This window comes from Mandrillus leucophaeus, unplaced genomic scaffold, assembly GCF_000951045.1.
Source record: "Mandrillus leucophaeus isolate KB7577 unplaced genomic scaffold, Mleu.le_1.0 Scaffold417, whole genome shotgun sequence".
In the NCBI taxonomy this organism is placed as follows: domain Eukaryota; kingdom Metazoa; phylum Chordata; class Mammalia; order Primates; family Cercopithecidae; genus Mandrillus; species Mandrillus leucophaeus.
The window spans coordinates 2,787,404-2,804,542 of NW_012104443.1; positions in this window are offsets into that span (position 1 = coordinate 2,787,404).

Consider the following 17,139-nt stretch of genomic DNA (forward strand, 5'->3'; position numbering starts at 1 on the left):
GGGTTCAAGAGATTCTCCTGCCTCAGCCTCCCCAGTAGATGGGATTATAGGCATGCACCACCATGCTTGGCTAATTTTTGTATTTTTAGTAGAGATGGGATTTCACCATATTGGCCAGGCTGGTCTTTAACTCCTAACCTCAAGTGATCTACCCGCCTCAGCCTCCCAAAGTGTTGGGATTACAGGCGTGAGCCCCGCACCCAGCAAACATGGTTATAGTTTGAATAACAGTTCCAGACCAACTGCATAATAAAAGAATCTGAAATTGGGCAAGTGGATAAGTTTTAGGAATATACTAACTTATTTTTTACTGCCAGTTTTAGATCCTGTTCAGTTTTACTGTTTGCGTCTTCACTCCAGCTAGAAACCGAGGCCATGCAGGCATAGTAACGAGTAAGTGGCTACATATAAGGGAGAAAAAAAAATGAGTTTGATGGCACATGTCTGCTAAAGTCTTACTTTCATTTTTATCAAAATTACCAAATAATCAGATCATATTTTCTTAACTTTGACTGTTGAACAGTTATTGGGCCTCTTTTATGAACTATCTGTATTAAAGTATTAAAAGAAAATACTAAAAACCAATGCAATATCACCTACTTCCAAGTTTACAATCTTGCATCTGCCACTTATTTATGACTGGCACTACCAGAGCTGAAACCAGATTCCTCTCTCTTAGAACGAGTTTACTGCTCTTTGTTTTCTTGTTTGAAGTAGAGGGATTTAAGTGCAATGGGTTTGTTTGGACTTTTACAGTGTTGATCTTATCAACCTTTGTTGTTGTTTGTTTCTAAACTCCAGGCATCAAACAAAGGTGGAACTACTGGTCAGGTAATTTGAAGTCATAGATGGGGTTACTCAGGTGGTAGCTTGTTTTATCAAACTAGTGAATGTGAAATAATAGTTTAGAATTAAAATTTACAGCTCATTTAAAAATGATAGAATTCTGAAGATTTGGGTTTAACTTAAAAACATTTCCCCAATGATTTTTCATTTTTAATGCTTAGAAAATATTAACCACTACACTCAATCCTTTTTCTACTTTACTGTTCTTTTAGAAGAATTTTGTTGTTATTACTCAGATCAGAATTACTTTCCCATGAGCAAGTTATTATAGATTTATCTAAATTAAATCTCATTCCATTTACATTTTTCCACCTAAGATCTTCATTGTGCTTGCAGTTCTTTCTATTTTGGTATGCTCACAGCTATTTACTGTTTCCATCAGGGCGTTAATTTGGACATTTCATTTAGCACTGGCCCCAATCCTATCCATATAGAACCCTACTGTCTCCAATTTAATGATGCATTACTAATAACTGCTTATTATTTATAGTCCATCAGTCAATTTGATAATAATTCTAATGTGACAGAATCTTACCAATGTCTCTCTATTCATTTTTATTTGTTTCCAATAGAAAGTTTGGAAATTTGAGGAAGCTGCTTATATAATCTTTATTAAATAGTCTTTACTGTATGTTTTGGATAGAAGATGGTATATTTGTGCCATTTTTTAATAGCTTAATGTAAAATTATGCTGCTTGGAATAACATCCTCAACATAAAGCACCATCTAGTGCAAAGACAAGTAGAGGGCGGATTTGGCATCCTATTTTGGAGAACTTGCTGTCACTTTTACTGCCTTTGGTATGTCACTTAAAGGTTTTGTTGCCATAGTCATCTCCAGACCACTCTTCCTCCCACTCAACTTTGTAGAAACTGGGGTAAAATGTATCCCAACTCTATGACACAGTGAGAATAACATGCAATAACAGATATAAATAAGTCTGGGAAATCAAAACCCTATACGTACAATCCTTTTATAGGAAGATGACTTTACTGATTCACTCTTGGAGGGATATGCATTGTAGGGGCTCTGATACTTTATGCTATTTCACCTGCTTCTTGCAATATTACTGACATATATGTATTAATACATGGAACATGTGGCATGTGCCTGTGTTTTTCATTTGTAAGATGAGAATATCAGTTATCTTAAGGGAATATTTTAACACAAAACTCGTCGTTATCAATGTTATATGTTAGGTTTGAGCATGCAGATTTCCAAGAACTCCTAGAGAGGAGTTATTAGAGGAAAGACAGGCTCTTCAAGAAAGAAGTCTTGGGTATACTCGTATACTGTATGAACTCACTTCGTCAGTTATTCTCTGGTTCTCTAGTGCTGTCAATCTTCCTTTCTCCTCTGTTTCAGTTCCCACAATATTCCAGCAAATGAAAGCTTTCTATTTCCCTCACAAGAAGTGGAGGCTCGAGCCTTCTATTACATGCACTTGTATGTTAATCGTAGCACTATTCACCACAGCAAAGACATGGACTCAACCTAGGTGCCCATCACTGGCGGATTGGATAAAGAAAATGAGGAATATATACACCAGGGAATACTATGCATCACACAACACATGAAACCATGTCCTTTGCAGCAACATGGATGCAGCCAGAGGCCATTATCCTAAGTGAGTTAATACAGGAACAGAAACGAAATACCACATGTTCTCACTTATAAATGGGGGCTAAGCATTGAGTACACATGGACATAAAGATGAAAATAATAGACACTGAAGACTACTAGAGAGAGAAGGAAGAAAAACTACCTGGTTGGTACTATGCCCACTACCTGGGTGATGAGACCATTTGTACCTCAAACCTCAGCGTCATGCAATATACCTGTGTGACAAACCTGCCTGCATACTCCCTGAATCTAAAGTAAAAGTTGAAATTTTAAAAAATAAAAAAAAAATTAAACATTTGACTGTCTGATCTGGAACCACTGTTACTCATTCTTTTCTGCAACCTGGTTTCCAGTTTTTATCATTCCCATTCAATAGCTCGCTTACAAATCCCTTATAGCTTCTATAGATGGAGTGCATGGAGGTAAGTACGATGGAGCTGAGCTTTTAGAAAGCCACTTAGAATTGTGTGTTCTTTAGGATTGGGCTGACAGTACTGAGGGTGCCACCTTAGAGCTCCTCCCTGGACCATTTTTGAAGGATGGATGGGAGCAGCTGCTCGAAAAGATCCCAGAGTGCCACAAAAGCTCTAGAGCCTGGAATTTCTCAAAGCAAGTCCAGTTTATAGATTCCTACATTCATATATGGAAAACTGGCAAGGCTTTGAGTTGAGATCTTCATTTCCCCAACCAATAGCCAAAATCCCCCCCAAGTTCTGGGATCAATTGGAGCAGCAATAAATGAACTGCTTTTCCTTCTAAGTTCTACGATCTAGGCCAAAAGTGGGAGGTTCATAACTCCAGGAAAAATCCAGAGGAAATTACAATGACCCCTAGGCTGTGCGAATTGACGCTATCACTGCTTTTCTATTTTGAGTGTAATCGAGGTCATTCTCTATCCCCCACAATTTCTCATGTGTGAATGAGGAAAATACCAAGGAAAAGCTTTAAATTAACAGCATAAAAGCTATTCACTATACAAACTCCACAACAAATAAGCAATTTCTCTTGGAATTTTGAGAAAATCAGAAAATGACTAAGGAATGCAAGCCTCTATTAAATTAAAAGAATGAAATAAATTTCTAAGTGTTGTGAAGACATATGTAACATGAATCTCACAAAAGAGTCACAAGGATGGTTAAAGAAAGAGAAAATTTTACATATTATAAAAGGTGGCCAGACAGACCAGATAAATAGAAAGTAGCTTGATGGAAATCTTTAGCTTTTTGAAGGCTATAGTGAAATCTGCCAACTAATAGGAGAATAGGAGGTCACACTGTGAAATTAATAGCCAGTAAATTTAGAACAAATAAAACATAAATGCTTTTGCATAGCGTTTAAGCAGCCCATGGCACTGACAACTGCAGGAGGTCAGAGTTAAATGCTGTCGAGCCAGAATTAAAGAAAAGCGTGGTAACATTGTCATTCTCACCACCATCATTTGCAGTTAGTTGGATGATGATTCGGTTGACTTCATCCTTTGCTTTAGAATTTAATTATGATTGCACTTTGTGGAAAGCTAAGAAGGATGTAAGACAAACAGCAAGAGTAGCAGAAGATAAGGACCCCTCTCTGTGAGCCTACCCCTCATTATTGAACACAAGAAAAGTATTAGATGATGCTGATAACTGCTGAGTTTCCGAATCTTGCAGATATGTGGGTAGCATAAATCTGGAGAAGTTTGTACATTCGAATGTCCCATCTTCAGACAGGCAGTGCACAATATTCTTGTTAAATCAGAATTTCTTTTGATTTACAAACTTTATTTGAAGAGGGAGATTTTTATTATGATCATCCAATTTAATATTTAGCAAATCATTGTTTTCTTCTGATCTGTTAACCCTAGCTGGGACCCCATACACCGTACCTTTGGAAAATATAGGATTTGATGATGATGCTGTTGGTTCATGATACTTTGTCATTTTTCATAGCACAAAAGCAGCAGCACCTCGAGCAGACAAAAGACGCTCCATTTAAGGTAATTAGTGTCTCAAGTATTGTAGCAGTGAAGTCCAAATCCCAGTTCAAGAAATGAATTTATTCCAGTTCACAAAATGAATCTTAAGTATGACTTTTCATTTTATGGTTGGCCACAATTAATGCCTCATCATTGCTTATCACATTTTTTTTAAATGCATAAGCAAAGAACAGAAAGATATGTGGGTCCCCCTTTTTACTTCTCCACCCACAGGATATTATTGTCAGGTCGAGTTAATGTTCTACTAGGAATTACTTGGTGTGATGGGGAGGTAAAAAGGCAGGAACATTTAATTCTTCGTTAATCTCTTTCTGGCCATAATTAGCAAAGGTGTAAATATTGACACCTCTGGTTTTAGTCATGAGTTGAAACTATCATGCATAAACTTGCTGCCATGGGGGCCACATACTTCAAAAACAACACCTGACCATTTCACCTGGCATCTTAATTTGTTCACATTTTGGCTGCTAAGCATTCTGCTTTTCTGCTGCTGTATTATAAACAACTTTGTTCTGTTAGTTTGTATTGTTTTTTGTTACCTTTAAAATTGTTAGGTTGAAATAAAACACTATGGTTTTGGGGGTCATTTTTTCTCTCTTTTTTCTTTTTAAATGAATTCCCCCCATGAATAATTTTTTTATTTCAGTATTTTCATTGTAATCATGGGTATAATTGACAGCTTTATAATACCAGGGGGCACAGTTGAGGTCTCTTTCGCTTTTCAAACATTCTTTCGATCCACAGCAATGACTGTTTTTCTTTGTTTCTTTACTGTCTGAGAAGAGGCAGAAGATCAGAGAGAGTTCCTGGCGGTGGTAGAATATTACATTCTATTGTAACTAGCAGTTTACATAGACTGTGCAACTAAGCATTCTGTGAAACAATTGGAAATGACTTTTCCTTTTCCTGTGCATAGCCAATGTTTTCATAAATCTGGAGGAAAGCCTTATGGTTTAGAAATCTGAAATATTTGTATCCATTTTTTAATTGTTGATGTGCTGTTGTCAAACCACCAGGCTGGATATTTTTAGTACCTATCCCCATGACTGATGGTGTGTGTAGAAATCAGAAGTAAGGGTATCACTGCTGGCAGAACTGGAGTGAATTAGAAATTCCATTTTCAAGACATTTTAAAATATTCACTTTTTAACCTCCTTTTAAAGCTACCTCTTGCTGTATTTTGCAAGGGTGGGGATTTAATGCATGATGCCTACACATGTGTACATAATATTCTCTACCTTTTGTCTTTAATATTCCTTGGTTTTTAATTATTAAAGATAAGTATTTGAATTATAAATATTCTAGTTATACAGGAATAGGCAAAGCAGGCATACACCCTCAGGCAAAATTCTTCCATTATCCATAATCCTTCTGCCTCCTGCCTCCATTTCTCTGCTTCCTATCTTTATGTCGCCTCAAAAAACACACAGAGGCGTTCTTTTAAACCAAGCTTCTCCTCCCCACTTAAACCATAGAAATCCCTTCTCAATATGTATAGGGGCCTCTTCCTTGAAGTGGGATGTCATACTTGTCCTAAATATAATAAAGTGCTATCTTCAAGGCATTTCTGCATCCAAAACACTCCCCAGAAACCTGCCGAGCCCTCCCATCTAACCAGTCTGAATGTCACAAATCATAGCCCAGAAACTGCTTTATGGTGAATCATTAACATTGTCAGGAATGACTTGGCATAGAAACAAAGCTTTCCATGAGAGAACTGAGGGAGAATATATACAAATGACAGCACTGTCATTTCACTCCTATTGTTTTATAAAGCTCAGAACTGATTAGTAAGAGTTTATTATGGAGGACTATGACTGTGTATTTCATATAGAGTATGCACTGTGTTGTGTCTTCACATATCCCCCTTATATTTTAGGGCTTCATGGTCTATTTTAAATAAGTTTTGTTTTTAAAATAGTGCTTGCAGTGCTGAGGAAAGGTTTATAGCATGAATGAAGGTTCACAAAATGGATACGTGGATGTTTGCAAAATAGCTGTGTAAGTGAAAAGCCATTTGCGTGGCCACTTGCCTGGGATTACAGTCCTCCGGATTCTTTTCCCCAGCAGGGATGACTAAAAAGGACAGGATGGTGCACCATGGATGGGCAAGAATGAGTTTGGATGAGTGTTCTCTGTCTTTGACGATGGGTCTTGCATTGTTTTCTGAAGTTGAAGGCAAGCAGGGTTTGGAATTATTTGTTGCTTGTATTTACCTGGGCTTATATTCTCCATCATTAGAAGAGTCAAGTTGGCTGATACTCCTTTGCCCCCTTTTCCTTGTGTGGACATGTGTAGTGAATTCAGGGGTATGCTACCCAGATTCCCACTGGGATGGAAGCACTCATTTCCCCAGGGACCACAGTGTTTCTTGCCATTGAATTATCCTAGGAATTCCCCTTTGCCAAAGGCAGCTTCTTACCCCAAGATACATCCCTTCCCCAGGACCAGCCTGCATCCAGTAATGAATCCATGCCTCAATTTGAGATACGGGTGGTGGGCTATCCCAGCTTCAGAGCTCCACATGAGATTGGTGGAAGCCTCTGTTTTGACTACCTTACAGTTCAGCATCTCTCTCTGACAAGTCCCCATTCTTCTGCTCGCCTACACATCTCATATCTGAGAGCAAATCTCTGCTTCAGTGTTGGTTTTATAGAAAACTCAACCTATGACACTTGATAATGAGGCTAGTCTTAGAGGCAGACTCTAAAAAGGGATTTTGAAGTTGAATTATTTGCTGGCTGGTTGGTAATTAGAACTCCATTACCTGTGGTAGGGTAGTGATGCAACTGTGAAAACTTTCACTGATATTGAATTTTGATGGGATATGAGCAGAAAGAAATGTATCACAAGATGCAGTATCTCAGGTGTTTTAGACTTTAGGCGTAGACAGTAATTACAGGAGTATAGCACTGGATAGCTATCTTTTTAAGAGATGGGGTCTCCCTATGTTGCCCAGGCTAGTCTTGATCTCCTGGGCTCCAGTGATCCTCCCATTCTGGCTTCCCAAAGTGCTGGGATTATAGGTGTGAGCCACCATGCCTGGCCTTCTGGATAGCTATTGTTGCAAGTTCTCCATGCATTGGAGAAGACATGAAAGGCCAAGGGAGATTAATCACCAAATTAAGGTGATGTATAAAAGCCAGAGGGCCTCACTAGCAGCATATAAAGAGACTCCTATGTCATGCAGCCGGAGAGTGAAAAAGCTGAGGATCTCACTTAGGACTTAATAATATGAGCAGTTTATCTCCAAAGAAGGCTGATCTTTTAACCTTCAAGTTGTCTCTGCAAAAATGCGGGCCCTGATTGTGACCCTGGGTCAGTATTCTTTAAAGTTTCAAATTACCAGATTTTCCTGAGGTCTCCAAGTCTGCAGAAGTGGCTCACTCTTCCCTCTTAAAGGCTAATGCTCCTCCCTTACTCGAAGCTATACAGAGGCCTCTGACAAGCAAGACCAGATGTGCCCATTCCCTCAGAATCGATTCCTACTTCTCTTCCTGGTTACCAGACCAATAACTAGAATTATGTCACAGCATATTCTAGCTGGTTAAGCGTCAGGTCTGAGGAGCTGCAAGACTTAGGCAGTATGTACCTGGGAGGTCCAGAAGAGTACGTATGGAAACTGGAACCTGAAGGTGTTGAATTAGGGGGCAGAATATAAGGAACATAAAAAGGAGTGAATTTATTGATATGAGAACATTTTTCTGGAATGAGGATATAATACTCTGTCAAAGACCCTGATAGAAGGACTAACATGCTACTTAATGGCACTTTGAAGCTTACAGAAAGTGATGGCTCATACCAAGCAAAGTAGAAACTGCATAGCAGATGGTAGAAGAAAGAACCAATAAAACAAGAATACTGTAGTGAATATAGTAGACTAGAAAACTAAACTAAACACCTTGAATGTGTTCCATGGACAGGCTTAGAGAAAACTCTGTTTACCCAAATAATGAGGACTGAGCTGGGGAGAGGGACATGAGTATCACAGAAATGCTCAATGGCTGCTCACTGAAGGCCAGAGCTCATGGTAGAAGGTGCTGTTACAGAAATAGCTTTCTCAGTAGTAATAGGAATGATAAGACACAGAAGTAAGAGAAGCCAGGTGGTAGCACTTCATCTATAGCGGCAAGGAATGCACAATTTTCATAATGAGTGACAAGGTTGGTGTAGCAGCCAGAGAGTCCTTATCTGCAGAGAGCTATGGAGACAATGAATGGAACCGAGGTCACCAGGGGCGAGATAGGTGAGAAGCTGACAAAGGCATGCTCAATTTATAAAACAAAGAAATTCAGGGATGGACAATCACAATGCTGAGAGCAACTGCTCCAGTGAAAATTCTTGATCCCTCGCCCAGTTTCTAGATCTGAGCCAGTTTTCAGACCCAGAATTCCTGAGGGAGGACCCTGCATCATCAGAAAAAGTACATTCAGTAATGATCCTCTTAGTCCTTTCCCAAAGGGACCCCTGTACATTTACTTGGGTAACTGTTTACTGGGAGGGGATGACCAGGTATTTTAAAGGCTCTTGATCTAGAGACCCAAACCGTCATTATAACCTCCTTAGCATGAGGGTCTTTAGGGCCTTGAAATACAGTTCTGGCTTAAGCAGCAGCTCAGAATACATCCACTGGAGCCATGAAACAACTCAGGGATTATTTCCCCAGTTCTAGAGTGTATACTTGGAATGGATATTTCTTGGTACTTGGAAGAACTACCACATTTGTTCTTTTGTCTACAGGGTTAGAACCATCATAGTAGGAAAGCCAAGCGGAAGACTCTGAAATTGCGTTTCATCACAGACAATAGCAAAAAGGAAACAACATTATATACCGGGGCAAATGACAAAAATAAACGCCACTCTTAAAGATCTAAAGGACCCAGACCTGGTGGTCCCAGTTATGTCTTTATTTAATTAAGGATTCTGGCCCTTGCAAACACCCGTTGATCCTGGAAGATGACATTGAAACTCAACCAAATAAAGCAATTGCAATGCTGTACCAAATGTGGTATCTTTGCTAGATCAGATTTACATGGCTTCAAGTACATGGTATTCAGTGATTGATCTGGTTAATGTGTTTTTCTATCTCTATCTCTATTAAGACAATAGAATAGAAGCAGTTTGCATTCATGTGGAATGGACCATATATATTTACAGTCTTTCCCTAGAGCCACGTTAACTTTCCTATCCTCTGTCATAATACAGTCCAAAGGAACTTGGACTGTCTGGATATGATGCAGAGCGTGCATCTCATTGGCCTGTTGTATTGACGACATTGTGTTAATCAAGCTGGATAAACAAGAACTGGCAAGTGTGCTGTAAACCTTGGCAAGACACATGCATTCCAGAAGGTGGGAGGCAAACACTCTGTGAAGACTCAGGGGTCTACCACACCAGGAAAGATTTTAGGGGTCCAGTAGTCCAGGGGATGTCAAGACATTCCCTCCAAAGAGAATGGAAAATTATTACATCTTATATATCTCACAATGTGTGGTAGGCCTCTTTGGGTTCTAGAGGTAGCATATTCCAGACTTGTGAATATTGCTCTAGCCTATTTACCAAGTTACACAGAACGTGTCCAGATCTGAGTAGGGTCCTGAGCAGAAAATAATTCTATAGCAGGTCCAGGCTGAAGTGCAACTAGCCCTTTAGCTTGGGCCATATGACCTGGCAGACTTTCTGATATTAGAATTATCGGTGCTGGGAAAAGATGCTGTGTGGGGTTTATAGCAGACTACAATAGGAGAATCACAACATTGGACCCATGAGTTCTGAAGCAAGGCCATGTGATCTGCAGGAGAAAATTACACACCATTTGAAAAATTGTTCCTGGCTTTCACCTGGACCTGATACTGACTATTGGATACCACATGACCAAGTGGCCAGAAGTGCCCATTATGATCTGAGAACTCTATGGCCTGTCAAGTCATATGGTCAAGTGGTCCCAGAAGCCATCTAAGATGGAAGTAGGCCAGGTGCAGCGGCTCATGCCTGCAAGCCAGCACTTTGGGAGGCTGAGGTGGGTGGATCACTTGAGGGCAGGAGTTCAAGACCAGCCTGGCCAACATGGTGAACCCCTATCTCTACTAAAAATACAAAATTAGCTGGGTGTGGTGGTTTGAACCTGTAGTCCCAACTACTCGGGAGGCTGAGGCAGGAGCTACCCAGGAGGTGGAGGTTGCAGTGAGCCCAGATCGAGCCACTGCACTCCAGCCTGGGTGACAGAACAAGACCCTGTCTCACACACACACACACAAAATAAATAAAAGAAGAAGATGGAAGTACTGCATTTGTGGTTGGTTAGGAACTGGCAGAGCCAAAGGGCACAATCAAGCTCCTTGAGGAGGTGGGCCATATTCCTGTGAATCTACCACTGTTATATTAGTGCCTCTCTCTTAGCTTATGCCTCATGCCTTTGCCTATCGGAGGGGGGTGGGGGGGCGCGACCCTTTTGACTAGCTTATCAATCTCATCCTGAAAACCAGTGGTGGAAAGGGGAAGTCTCCCCAATGAACAGAGTTTTAGATGATGTAGTGAAGGGTCATTCACTTTGTGTGGAAAGAAAAGAGTCCCAGTGTTAGAATATATATGGCCTTATAGTGGCAAAAAGCTAGACTGTTTGTCAAGGTCCTGGAAGGAGAAAGATTTTAAGGTTGGCATCAATAAGCTTTGGTGAGGGTTATGGAAATGTGAGTATGGTCATGGAGTATGAAGGCCATTATATCACAAATTGACACTCACTGGGGACATCCACCATGGAAAATGTACTAAACAGCCAAACAGATGGAATAACAAGCCAGTGGACACGAGCCAAGTCTCTGCCATTGGTCACTCAAATATTGGCACAATGGGCACATGAACAGAATAACCATGGAAGCAGGAATGGCAGTTATGCATGGTGCCAGCAGCATGGGATCCCACTTACCAGGGTTGATAAATAATAGCAACTATTATTGCCAAATGTCAAATCTGCAAGCAACAGAGATGGATGTTAAACCCTCAATATAGCACCATTTCCTGAGGAGACAAATCAGTCATTTTTCAGCAAGTTGATCACAATGCACTCCCTCTACCTTAGAAATGCAACAATTCAGGCCGGGCACTGTGGCTCACGCCTGTAATTCTGGCACTTTGGGACGCCAAGACAGGCAGATTACCTGAGGTCAGGAGTTTCAGATTAGCCTGGCCAACATGGTGAAATCCCATCGCCAGGCATGATTGTGCATGTCTGTAGTCCCAGCTACTCAGGAGACTGAGGCAGGAGAATCGCTTGAACCTGGAAGAAGAAGAAGGTTGCAGTGAGCAGAGATCATGCCACTGAACTGTAGCCTGGGTAAGAGTGAGACTCTGTCTCAAAAAAAAAAAAAAAAAAAAAAAGAAATACAACAATTTGAGTATAATAAACAATATTTCATATTTGTATATGCCTCATTGTCCACAGGGCCTGTATGAATTCTCAGCACTGCATCGCAAATTACTGTAAATTTAGCATCTTAAAATACCACACATTATCCCATCATTTCTATTGGTCAGGAGTCTGGGTACAGATTAAATGGGTTTTCGGAGTCAATGTCTCATCAGCCTGACCCGCAAATGTTGACCAGGACTGTGGTCTCATCAGTGGCTTTGCTGGTGAAAGATTCATTTACAACCAGCACCACTATCTGAAGGCCTACAGAATATTTAACACGCTGACACAGGCTCTCATATCACATTGCATTAGACCATGATTTATGTGCAGTGGACACATAACCTTAGGATTCACTGATCCTGTCACGTACCATACCATCTAGAAGATGCTGGCCCGATACAGCAATGAAATAGTTGTCTGAAGGCCATTTTACGACGCTATGTGCCCAAAAGGTAGACTACATTAGTCTGAAAACCAAAGACAGGAGTGAACTGCTTTTTTTTCCACCATCAGTCCCAGCGACTCACTTTGGAATTTGCACGTTCTGTCCCCCCAAAACTTTGCAAGTTTTGGGGTCCTGGCTCACAGAGGGGAAACACTGTTTCCAGGGTACATGGCAAGCATCCCATTAAGTTTAAGCTACGGTTGCCACCTGGCCACTTCGTATTCCCCATGATGAGAAAATAGCAGACATCTAGGGTTCTATGCCTAGATGTGGTAAACTTATTATCTGAAGCAAGTGAACCTGAGTTGTGATAGAGGTGACTGTAGCAGATGCTGTGGTGTGCTGCCCAAATCCCTCTTCAGGATCAAGACACCCATTCCCCAGCTACCAGGAGTGTTGCCTGCTGATGGCTCACAGCTGAGTTCAATCCAGAGCTCATGCTCTGTGAAGGCAACCCCTTCGCCCCAGGTAACACCCTCTCCTTGGCGACAGTTCCCTTCCAATGACTTTTCCATGTAGAAGTACAAAACCCTGGCTGTCTTAACTCAATTTGGGCATTGATGAAGGACCATCCCAGATTCAGAGACACAGTAGGAGTGCCTGAGGCTTCTGTTGCAATTCAACCACAGTTCCAATCTTCCGCTACTTCCTTCACTCCGGGACAGGTATCTCAGAGGAGGATATTCCACAATGAACCACCTGCATGCAAATCTTTGTCTTAGGACTGCTTCTAAGGAACCTGACTTATAACAACCTGGAACTCCCAGGGTGAAGACTTTTGATAGAATAAACTAAATTGTTCAGTAAAACAAATTGCCCAACAATTTGCTTCTCTTCATTGATATGACAGGTTACTTGTTCCGGGAGCTTGAAGAATATATTCTGTGGGCATAGACTCCTCTGTGGGAATATTGTCACAAATTACTGAAGATATTTTAAGGAATATTTAAAAATGGAATATTATTAGTTTTTTTCTTTCATTTTGTTTGGCTGAGACAACATATGTTAATGCCGTGAAATGTTGCAATCTCTCTGCATATTAAGTATAGTAAAAGAAGCTGGTTTGATCAATATGTTTTCTGCAAACACGCATATTATGTATATGCTATAAATTAAATTTATCACCTCCATAAAAGGCAATTGCACCACATTTTGCATATCTAGCCGTCCACGAAGATAAAAATATATTGAACCACAAGTGGTTAAACATAATAAAAGCATACCATCCTATGTAACACCCAGCTAGGCAAAGGCAGACAGAACTAATCCGACTTGACACTGCCGAGCTCTGCCTCACCATCTTGCTCTTGGCGGCATTCCCACTGAAGTTCATATGCGCTTTGCTAGAGTGAGGACCGTGGGATGGGGTTCACAGCTTTCCTTCAGTGGAAATATGTGCAGGTCAGAATTTACTCCTTAGGTTTCTTTCTTTCCTCACATTTGAGTACTATATTTTCAGGTGAACATTTAGCTAGATGTAGGTAAAGCCTTAAAGAAAACAGAAGAGGATAAAAGCATCTCAAGGACCTCATTGTCTGCTGGTAATCAATTGGGTTGCCTCACCCCATTTTTGATATGGCTCTCAGAGGTGATATAGGGTATGTGAAAAACCTCATATATACAGAAAATTATCACTCAGATTCAGTCAACTAGAAACCACGTTAGTCAGAGAATTAGTTCTGTAACATTCTGTTACATAGCAAAGAATGAAACAATTTACTCCTCCTGATATTTCTAAAAATATTTGAATTGCTTCTAATGTTGGAACTAAAACATCTTTGAGTAACTATGGAAGAATGAAATGTTCCTCATTCTTACATATTACAGCAAGACTAGATTCTTATTTGAAGATGAAGTCATTTATAGGACATTTCAGCTTTTTAAAGATTTTATTTCCAACTATTACAATTATATACATTCATGATGCAGTCAATCAGGAAAATACAATTCAGTCACTGAGATGCATTTTATGACCTTTGAATAATGTTGGAAAATGGTTGTGTTATAATGTTATCTGGAAAAAAGAGGACAGAAAAATGTATATATGGTATTATACACATGCTATATATTATAATGTACTTGACCATTTCCCTAGTGTGAAACATATTTGTGCTTTCTAATTATCCATGAATAAAAATACTGCTGTGATAAATATTTTTGTGCATCATATTTCCCCACATCTTGGATGACATGTGAAATCTGGGGAACAACTGAGTCAAAGAGATAGGCACTTTAATGTTTTAGCATTTTGATATTGTTTTCTTTATCCTTCCCAGGAATGTATGAAAGTATTACATTTCATCTTACATCGTGGAACTGAGTCTGAAGGATAAAATATATATGAATCTTGCTTTATTGTTTGTTATCGATCCAAATGTTTTTCTGGAATAAATAGCATGCATATACTCAAGAGGGTTCTTAGCCAAACAAATTATACTGAACAAAACTAAAAGTGAACACACCCTGAAAATTTACCATTCTTGAATCAGCAGAAATCTGTCTCACTTTTATATCACATACCATATATATTTTATGCTAGTTTGAGAAGACAATGCTTTGCATCATAAATTGTGAAATATAGTCCATTGAAAATAATAAAATGAATATTAAAGTATATAGTTTCTTAAAAAATGAGATTTGTTTCCAAAATTCTTGATGATTTCTACCAACTACCTCTCTATTCACTCAAAAAGTACTTTATTTCCAATGGAGGTAATGTAAGCGGGAAGGGGGGGGAAAGATAAGATTCAATGATAGGAGATTATGATTTTGGGTTAGTTCTTGAATATGATGGGAAGAAATAAGGGGGAAGCAAAGAAACAGAAAAATAAAGTTCCTTCAGTACTGAGTAAAAAAACATAATTTATTGTATTCTCTTTGGTTTGCTATGAACAAGCTTTAATTCCTTTCCCCTTTTGTCCCCCTCTCCCCCAATGTCCTGCTAGTTCTACATCTGAAGAATTTAGCACAAGAACGGGTCTATATTCAAGGGACCAAAGCAAACTTCCAACAAGCACACAGATTTTTTACAAGGATAGAAATATATTTACAAGATCCTTCTCAATTATAAACTCCGTCTGAACCACCAGTCCTAACACAATTCAGTGCTTTACTCTACCTTGTGTGAGTTTTCATCAGACTATTGTGTTTATGTGCATTTGATTCACACTGTATTTATATGATCATCCAAAAATATCAGAATGAAATGAATATGGAAACTTCAAATTCTAAAGGTATGATCCTGGTACATCATACATGGTATTATATGGCAAAGATGTTCTACAAACATTCTTGATGAAAAATTAAATTAGTAAGGTTATATGTGAAACTGAACAATTGGTCAACTTTTTTGTAGTACTAATGTATACCCATGAACCTCTGATCACAACTGATTTTCAGTTTTTGAGTAATTAATTTTAGTAGGTAACATACATTTTAAACTTCTAGGAGTGAAATATTATGACAAGAACGCCATGAAATAACTAACACAGACAACAGGCATAAGCCATGATAGTCCAGAGCAAACTGGGACATATTGTTACCCTATTTGTTGGACACAAGGAGAATTGTCACCAGGGCTGGCTATGTAATTTGTAGGGTCCATTGCAAAATAAAAATGCACCTTGTTAAAAACTTATTAAGAATTTCAAGGTGATACAATGAGATACCATCTCACACCATTCAGAATGGCAATTATTAAAAAGTCAAGAAACAATAGATGCTGGAGAGGCTGTAGAGAAATAAGAACGCTTTTGCACTGTTGATGGGAATGTAAATTAGTTCAACCACTGTGGAAGACAGTATGGCGATTCCTCAAAGACCTAGAACCAGAAATACTATTTGACCTAGCAATCCCATTACTGGGTATATACGCAGAGGAATATTAATTATTCTATAATAAAGATACATGCACATGTGTGTTCACTGCAGCACTATTCACAATAGCAAAGACATGGAATCAATCCAAATGTCCATCAATGATAGACTGGATAAAGAAAATGTTGTACATATACACCATGGAATACTATGCCACCTTAAAAAGGAACAAGATCACGTCCTTTGCAGGGACATGGATGGAGCTGGAAGCCATTATTCTCAGCAAATTAAAGCAAGAACAGAAAACCAAATACCACATATTTTCACTTATAAGTGGGAGTGAACAATGAGAACACATGGACACAGGGAGGGGAAAAAACATACACTAGGGCCTGTTGGTGGGTGGTTGCAGAGGGAGGGAGAGCATCAGCTAATGCATGTGGGGTTTAATACCTAGGTGATGGGTTGATAGGTGCAGCATACATTTACCCTATGTAACAAGCCTGAACATTCTGCAAGGCAATGTGAACTTAAAATAATAATAAAAAAATTCAAGATGGTGATGACAGAGCATTAAATCAAGTGCTCTGAGTGTGGGGTCCCGTGTGAGTGCACAGGTCACACGCTTGTGAAGCTGGCTCTGATGATCACCAATATTAACATACGTGTGTTCCAGAGCTTTTCTTTTCTCACCAAATAAATGTCAACAAATATTTCTGTCATTTTATTTTTTTCCATTTTAAAGGCATCTGTGATCATTTTGTGAATTTAAAGTTAATTATGTATAAAATAAAATCTAGCATTCCTGCTCTTTTATGGTAATGCCTTTCTCCTTCCTTCCTTTCCTTCCTTCCTTCCTTTCCTTCCTTCCTTCTTTCCTTCCTTCCTTCATTCTTTCTTTCATTCTTTCCTTCTTTCCTTCTTTCTTTCTTTCCTTCTCTCTCTCTTTCTCTTTCTTTCTCTCTTTCTTCCTCCCTTCCTCCCTTCTTTCTTTCTTTCCTTCTTTCTTTCTTTCCTTCTTTC